This window comes from Sorex araneus, chromosome 1 (assembly GCF_027595985.1).
Source record: "Sorex araneus isolate mSorAra2 chromosome 1, mSorAra2.pri, whole genome shotgun sequence".
Taxonomy (NCBI): Eukaryota; Metazoa; Chordata; class Mammalia; order Eulipotyphla; family Soricidae; genus Sorex; species Sorex araneus.
The window spans coordinates 416,450,833-416,459,942 of record NC_073302.1 but is presented as its reverse complement, the minus strand read 5'-3'; the positions used below and the strand labels follow the sequence as shown (position 1 = coordinate 416,459,942).

At 38.6% G+C, this 9,110-nt stretch overlaps 1 pseudogene; it reads right to left on the bottom strand.

The window, feature by feature from the left end:
* Window positions 1-359: 359 nt before the first annotated feature.
* On the bottom strand, window positions 360-1,190 carry LOC101556230 (proteasome subunit beta type-7-like; annotated as a pseudogene).
* Window positions 1,191-9,110: the final 7,920 nt, after the last annotated feature.

Here is a 9,110-nt window from a genome sequence, read left to right as displayed (position 1 = left end):
TCTCTTTCCTTCTGACTCATTTCACTCAACATGATACTTTCCATGTTGTAGATCTTGAGATTTTAAGGTAAAATTATAAAATTAAAGTGGCCTGGTAATTTTTATGCTGCTTGTACATTGAGGTAATAATTTGGTTATGCTGAATTAAATCAAATATAGTAATTTTAACTTTAATTTTTCAAAATGTGACTATTTGAAAAATTTTAATTGCATATGTAACTTTTATTGCATTTCTTGTGGACAATTCTTTTTTTATATACCAATTTTATTGAATTTCATTTCGTTCAGCAAGCTACAGCCAAAGTAACATCTTACAAGGGAGCCCCAATGCCCCCACCCCTTGTCACCAACCCAGCCATTCAGGAAGTGTCCATGGTTTGAACTGTCTCTTCCAATACCTCAATCTCCAGGGGAGTAACTTTCTCGGTGAGAACAGCAGTGGACCCTTTCTCACACCTGTATCGGCCAAACCTGGTCCCCTTCTTGTTGGGCACGGTGTAGGTGCACAGGAAGTCCAGCTTGCTCTTGCTGATGACACAGAGGTTAATATTGCTCCCTGAGCCCAGGTCATTGAAAATGCCAGCTGAGATGGCCTCAGTCACTAGCTTCTTGGTTTCCTCCTCCTCCACATCTGGCCTAAACTTGTCTTCAAATACAACCACTGCTGCCAAGGAGCCAGAACCCATCGTGATATAAGACATCTTATCAGTTGATCCATGAGGATAGATGCTATAGAGGTGAGGTCCAGTAGCATCTCCTCCCCCTAAAACTAGGGCAGCATCAATGTAACCTTGGTACATGAAAAGCATCTATTTCAGCATCTGATTGGCCGTCACGACTCTGGGAAGGCAGCCAGTGGAGAGGAAGTGGAGCTCCAAGTTGGAAGAAATGAGCTGGGTCGTGATGGCTGTCTGCAGCTGTCCCAGAACCATGCAGTAAATGTTAGGTGGTATAAACTGGGTTTTTGAACAGTTCTTGTCAGCAACAACCATCCCTTCAGTTGCTCTAGTATCTGCTCCAAAAACAATGCTATCTTTGCAGACCACCCACGCTATGGTAGTGCTGGTTTTCCCGGCTGTTGAGAGCTTGTATCCTTTCTTGGCAAAGCCGGCTTCCTAGAAGGCATTTCTGTGGCAATCATCAAAAAAGAAACCTTCAACCGGAGGCTGGTACACCGAAACAGCCGCCATTTTCCCAAGTAAGCTTGTGGACAATTCTTATTTACAGCTGTCTACCTGAGGTTCTGAATTGTAAATTAGATAACAGCAAATAAATACTGACGTCAAAATGGTAACTTCTTCATTCAGACCAGCTTCTCTTTCTGATGTTAATGTACAAGGAAGTTAACTCCTAGAGAATTATTCATATCAGGATTTATTTCTACAGTGAACTGTTTAGATTGGTTGATGATGTGGAAGTAGGATTCCATTATTCTTTACTGAGAGTAAGTCTATATATAAAGTCTATATATGTTAGGTTTATTATAAAAATTAAAACACCTGATTCAGTCCTTGGAGTCAGGAGGGCATTAATAAAATTTGTGGGGAAAAAGATATGGATCAATTGAATATAGCCAAAATAATCTAGAAAGTTTAGGGATGCAAAGTAAAATTCCAGATGTTACTTATATTTGTCCTTTTTCTAATTATTATCCCTTAATTAGAACATCAGCAAACATAACCTATTTTGACCTATTTGTTTCTTAATAGGTCAAAAGAGGACACCTTGGGGCTGGAGTGATAGTGGCCTTGCACATGGTTGATGTGGGTTCAATCCTTGGCATCCATATGGTCCCCTGAGCACCATCTGGGGTAATTCCTGAATGCAGCAGTAACCCTGAACATTGCCAGGTAGGCCCAAAACCGAAAAAAAAATCCTCACAAGAAGAAGAGAGGGAGAAAGAGAGAGACAGAGAGAGAGAGGGGGGGGAGAGGAAGAGAGATAAAAGATAGAGAAAGAGAGAAAGAGGAATGAAAGAAGAGAGAAAGAGAGACAGAAAGAAAGAAAGAAAGATAAGAAAGAAAGAAGAAAGAAAGAAAAGAAGAAAGAAAGAAAGAAAGAAAGAAAGAAAGAAAGACAAGAAAGAAAGAAAAAGAGAAAGAGCAGAGAGAGGAGAAGAAAGAAAGAGAGAAGAAAATAAGAAAGGAAAGAAGAAGAGAGACCGAGAAAGAAAGAAAGAGAGAAAGAAAAAAAGAAAGAAAGAAAGAAAGAAGAAAGAAAGAAAGAAAGAAAGAAAGAAAGAAAGAAAGAGAAGAAAGAAAGAAACGAAAAGAAAGAAAGAAAGAGAGAAGAGAGAGAAGAAGAGAGAAAGAAAGAAAGAAAGAAAGAAAGAAGAAAGAAAGAAAGAAAGAAAGAAAGAAAGAAAGAAAGAAAGAAAGAATGAGAGAGAAGAGAGAAAGAAAGAAAGAAAGAAAGAGGAGAGAAGAGAGAGAGAAAGAAAGAAAGAGTTGGGGCTGGAGCAATAGCACAGCGGGTAGGGCGTTTGCCTTGCACGCGGCCGACCCCGGGTTTGATCCCCGGCATCCCATATAGGTCCCCCAAGCACCGCCAGGAGTTAATCCTGAGTGCGAAGCCAGGAGTAACCCCTGAGCATCGCTGGGTGTGACCCAAAAAGCAAAATAAAAAAAAGAAAGAAAGAAAGAAAGAAAGAAAGAAAGAAAGAAAGAAAGAAAGAAAGAAAGAAAGAAAGAAGAAGAAAGAAAGAAAGAAAGAAAGAAAGAAAGAAAGAAAGAAAGAAAGAAAGAAAGAAAGAGAGAAGAGAGAAAGAGAGAGAGAGATGGGGCTGGAGCGATAGCACAGCGGGTAGGGCGTTTGCCTTGCACGCGGCCGACCCGGGTTCGATCCCCGGCATCCCATATGGTCCCCCAAGCACCGCCAGGAGTAATTCCTGAGTGCAAAGCCAGGAGTAATCCTGAGCATCGCTGGGTGTGACCCAAAAAGCAAAAAAAAAAAGAAAGAAGGAAGGAAGGAAGGAAGGAAGGAAGGAGGAAGGAAGGAAGGAAGGAAGGAGAGAAGAGAGAGAGAGAGGAAAAAAGGAGAGAAGACATGTTAAGAGTCTTTTTACAGTGGTGTGATCAATACCTCGTTTCTCACAGAGGCACAAGAAACAAAAGTGGTTTGGTGATTCACCCCAAGTCCTCTTCTCACTCATCAGTTGAGAGAGATGGGATGGCAAAGATGCTCCTTCAGCCCAGTGGAAATGATGACTGGGGAGTAGGGCTCCCCACCAAGAGCTGCAGTCCTGAGGAAGGTGGTTTCTGCCACTGTCTCAGGGCACAGTAGAGAATTAAAGCCCCCTCTCTCTCTCCTACCTTGGGCTAATTCCTCCATCCGTTGGCAAATCCCACCTGAAATCAGCCAACAAGAGAAAGGCAGAAATTGTACCTAGAAAAAGGTGGCAAACACAGACTAACATGCTAATCACCCTATTTTCCGAACAGCTATTTTTTTTTTTTGCTTTTTTGGGTCACACCTGGCAATGCACAGGGGTTACTCCTGGCTCTGCACTCAGGAATCACCCCTGGCAGTGCTCAGAGGATCATATGGGATGCTGGGAATTGAACCCGGGTCAGCCACGTGCAAGGCAAACGCCTTACCTGCTATACTATTGCTCCAGCCCCCCAAACAGCTTTCACTAGTAATTGCATTTTAAATCTGGTTGTCTGTTTGTATAGTTCTATGTGTCTCCCTGTGAAATTTAAAGTTGGGTTCTAAAGTCTTGGAAGTTTCTCCAGTCTTTAAGATCAAGGTAAAATAAACGAAATATTCACAGAAACTTTTATTCCATATTGATTTTCCCTCTCCTGAAATGTCAGGAGAATAAGGAATGTTAGCTTGATTTTCTCTGCCTCTCTGTTTCTGCACTGTGTATCTTACTCAGAGGAAGCATATTGCCCCATCCCTTCTCATTCACAATGCAACACAAATACACTGAAAGGCACATGATTTTCTTGAAGTAAAGTATTAAGTGAACACAATAGGCTGTCATACAAATTACTTTTAACAATACCCCCCAAAGCCAGAAGAAATTAATTTTCTGACCCAGAGAAGGTTGAGTGTGTGGGGTGTAATGACTAACTGGCAATGTATAGTTGTAAGGACAGTTTGTAGACTATGGGATTGATTATTTGAAATAGCTACAGGACTTTAGTATTGGAACCATTGTGAGAAAAGTATATCTGACTTCCATATATACTACTGACAAAATCAAGATATGCACCATGAAGCCACGAAAATCAAGAGATTCTCATTATTTCTTCCAAGCTTTATATGTAGGCCCAGAAAGTTCCAAAAACTTGTTCAAACAGCTAAGATGTGGTGAACTAAAACCCTTCAACCAAAAAATATTGTTTCCATGGATTCCTCTATCATTTCATAAAACTGGAAAATAAAATTTTTTTCAATTGCATGCCTGTTTGAGATTTACAAAAACAACTTTAAAAATGCTGTGAAATTAAAATGTATGTAGGGCAAAGATTTTTCCTTATTTCTAAAGCTTTTGCAAGGGGAAGTTGCAATTTATCAGTTTGCACAAATGAAACTGCTATATCCAGTTCTGTTGGTTTTTCTGCAAAGATTTATAGTTTGAATTTTTTGTATTTAAGTTTGAATCTGAATCTTCCAGCTAAGATAGCAATTCAGAATTGTACAAATACATCCCATGTCTGTCAAAAAGCTTTTCTAAGCCTTCACAGTTTGAAGCCACAAATTGTCAGCCTGCTTCTGGAGTTTAAATAGATCACCTCCCTTTGAACTCTTACCACATCCATTGAAACACAGTGGGGTTATAGCTGTGTAATACAAAAATAATCTTGATAGAACCCAGAATCTATCGTTCTCTTATCATCTAGGTACTTTCAAATATTTGGGTTAAAAGTACTGTAAGCGAGATATCAAGACACTTAAAAGCAGGACTTAACGAACTCTGTCTTACAATCTGGCTTGGTAAATCAGGTTTTATTTACGACCATACTAATTCATTTATATAATATCTTCATTTTCATATTAAACAACAGAATTGAATCATTGGAACAGAGATTGCAGAGTCCAAAATATTTAACATTTTTTAAAGAATAAGCTTTCCAGTGCTGTTACCTGAAATTTCTTTATTTTCTTGGATTTTGTTAGTTCTCAAAATATGATCAAGAGGAAAACTCCTGTCCCTACTCTCTTCATTTTCTCTGGAGCCTATAAACCTTCTGAACCAGTTAATACATCCCATAAACTAAATCCTACTGGCTGTAGACCTGCCTACATTATAGAGTACATATAAAATCTAATGTAATAATAATGGGAAGGGGTAAATTTTTGTTCAGGGCATAGGTGGTTCAAAGGAGAAGAAATAATTTTTGATCTCACAAAATTTTAACAATGTTTTAGATGAGGTTAGCTTCAGAGGAGGTTTTAAAATCAGACCTGGGATTAAAAATCTGGCTTTCCTAGTTAAAAGATGTATGATTTGTCCTTGGGAGATGTCAGTTTTCTCCTATGTTATGTGGGCATGATTGTAATAGGATATATCTCATTGGATTGTTAAGGGAATTAAACTTTATTAAGATAACTCATTACCTCATGATAGCACTGAGGGAACCATCATTCAGTGACTGGGAACTTAAAGAGAGTTGAAGGAGTTGAATGCAGAGAGAGAGAGAGAGAGGGAGAGAGAGAGAGAGAGAAATAAAGCTAATAAGAAAATGAGATTTTCCTGCTTTATTGCCAAAACAATTTTTCTTGCTAAGAAATATTTTTCTATATTTAGAGATAAGAACAAATGCCTCAAGTATGAGATATCTTTGTAACTCAAGTTATTTAGGCCCTTCAGAATTTGCTTGTTAATCTGAGAAAGTGGAATCGTGTGAAAGACGGCTTTTTCACAAACAGGGCTCATTTCAGACTTTATGAGTTTTGAATGAAATATGAATACATCCTCAATGCATATGTACACACAAGCCCTAGCTGATGTCAGGAGCTTGGGAAACAGATTCACTTTCAGAAGAAATAAACTCTTACTTGGAAAATTGGCTTAAAATCCATTATTGCATTGGATTCATTTCCATTTATTTCCTAACATTTATTTGGAGTAGTGAGAGGTAATGCTTCTCTGAAAATAGGTATTGTCTCATTTACAGGCAAATAATTTTATATTTATCTTAGAAATAAATATAATCATGCTTCATATAGCCTATCATGCACCCTGAATTTAATTAATGATGTGTCTACCAGAATCAAAAAGCTAAGGGTTAAAATGGTATTATATAGCTTCAAAGTCCTTGAACATTTTCATAATCTTACTCATTTATTTATTCAATTATTCACTGATTTATCAAATTATTATTGGATTCCTATCATATTAGACACTTGCATGTGGTGAAAATACATAATGCAAATCTGTAACCTTGCTTCTAAAAAGATAACAGTCCTGTAAGAGACAGGTAAACTAGGAAAGAGTTTTCTGGTTTTGATTAAATAAGACTTCCATGCACTGGAAATATGTGTGTTTAGGGGTACAGGGTGGCGGGTAGGGAGATGTAATATTCATGTAGAAGTAATGCCTGAGTCTTAATAAATGGCAGACAGATACGGAAGGCAAGGAGCAGCATAACCAAGTCAAGCAATATGCAAATTATGGAGTGTTTGAAAGTGGTTGAACTTCCCAGAATGCAAAATAATAAATGGGAACATAAGACAAGTGGGACTAAAGGTCAGAGAAGGTTCTAATTGTCAAGGACTTTGTCAAGTGGAACACATTCAGATTTAACTTGAAAGCACTCAGAATACATGGCAGAAAATTTTGAACTGTAGAAGGATCAGATAATCACGCCAGAAATGCCAGTCCAACAACTTTGTGAAGGATAACATAGGAAGGTTAAAAGCGTAACAATAAGACAGTGGTCTTTTATGACAAATTGGAAAGTGACACCAGATGGTCAATCAGATGGTTGAACATAATAAGAAATAGGCAACTAAACCAAAATTTATTTAGGAGGCAGGATCAGTGATACATAATGATTGGCAAAACGTGGAATTCAAAGGAGAAATGATAACCTGGGATGGTTCCTCATTTTTTGAGTAGATTTATAAAGTACTGCTTAGAAGATCAATTCAGGAGGTAGTAAGGTGTGGGATCATTTTCACTGCATCACTGTCATCCGGTTGTTTATCAATTTACTCCAGCAGGCGCCAGTAGTATCTCCATTCGTCCCAGCCCTGAGATTTTAGCAGTCGCTCCTTACCCAACAATTGGAGGCCCTTTCAGGGTCAGGGGAATGAGACCTGTTATTGTTACTGTTTCTGGCATATCGAATATGCCACAGGGAGCTTGCCAGGCTCTGCCATCTGGGCGCGTTACTCTCGGTAGCTTGCCGGGCTCTCTGAGAGGCATATACATTTATTTCCCTCTATGATGATGTGTCATGCGGCCGCCAGAAATCTGTTCGTTCATTCATGTGTGAGGCTCGGCCCAAGCGTGTGGAAAGCAGCTTGGAGTGTGGCGGTGGTTGGGTAGTGAAGGTCAGCTGCCAGGGCTGAGTCTCTTGGGGCAGGGAGGGCAAGGATCATTTTATATGATTAATTCTGTTCGAGACATCATGAATATAGACTATCTAAGCATAGAAACTTGGTGGGCCAATATAAATGGAAGTTTGGGATTCAAGAAATTGCCCTGGACCAAAACTATAAATCTTGGAGCCACAGATACATAGATAATGTTTAGAGTTGTGATGGTTAATTTTATGTCAGCATGACTAGGCTAAGAGAGGTAAAAGTGCTATTTCTGAGATAGGTTCTTTGAAGAATATTAGCATTTGAATTAGTAAATTCAGTAGGTGAGCTGAAACTTGTGCTCCCTTGAACTTCAGATATTTGTGGCTTGAGGCTTTCAGACTCATTCCAGGACTTATAACTTTGCCCCCCCTCACTTTACTAACTGAGCTGTTTCTCAGGCCAAACACCATCCTCTTTCTCAGGTGGCAAACTGTGTACGTTTTAGCCTCGTAACTGAGTTAATTCCTATAGTAAATGTCATACTATCTTTAGATATTCTATTGTGTTTAGATATCCTGCTACATTTCACAGATAACACTGACCAATTCAAATATGGTACAAATGAAAATGCATACAATAAAAATCACATGAAGAAGGAACTAAAATGTAACCTTGAAATGTTTTACACACATACTCACACACACGTGCGCACACACAAACCTAACAAATAATGGCATCTGGGTAGCTGGTGTTGACTTTTTAGAGTCAGAGGGTAGTAAAAATGGTTGAAGGATGGAGAGGTGGTGGGGATATGGGTTAGAGGAGCAGTACAGGGCATAGGAAATCAGCGGAGTTGTTTGGGATAGGAAAAAAAACAGTAAAGATGGAGATGTTGATGACATCAACAGCCTATTAATTATAATTGACATTTATAAATAAATTGTTTTAACTTAAACAGTGTTATGGGAGAAAATGATTAGTGGTTCTAGAGGATATTAAATAATCATATTGTAATTATTCTCACTCCACTTCTTTGCTTTGTTTTTCTGATTACTAGATGTTACACACTTTGGTTGTGGTATTCACATACTTTGGTCTGGTAAAACAGGGCTGGTACCCACACACTTTCAGTTGTAGTTCATGCCTGACTTCAGCCACATGCTGTAGTTATGGTGTGAGTTCATACTTGGCATGTGGAACAGTGCCGGGGACCAACATCGGGTCTCCTGCCTACAAGCAAGGCACTTTACGAACTTATCTTAGATCTTCATTTTTAGATCTTTGATCTTCAATTTTAACCAGAACTATTTCCTCATATAAGCAATCACCTAAACTTCATATTGTGTGATGAAAATGAACAAGTTTTTTGCCAAACACAAGGAGTATCTAAATAGTAGTCTGTTGAGAAAGACATTGATAAATGCTTTTCAAAGCTAAAAACTCTGACTTGTTGTTTGGTGAGTTGAGGTTTTTGTTTGGTTTTTGTTTGTTTTTGGTGCTGAAACCATGTAACACATAATCCATCATAGTCTTGTCAGAGAATAAGCTTGCTTTTGAATAATGAGATGCCCTTTGATGAAGCATGTTCATCTGTATGGTGGTCATACAGGAAGCAATGTCTTTAATAA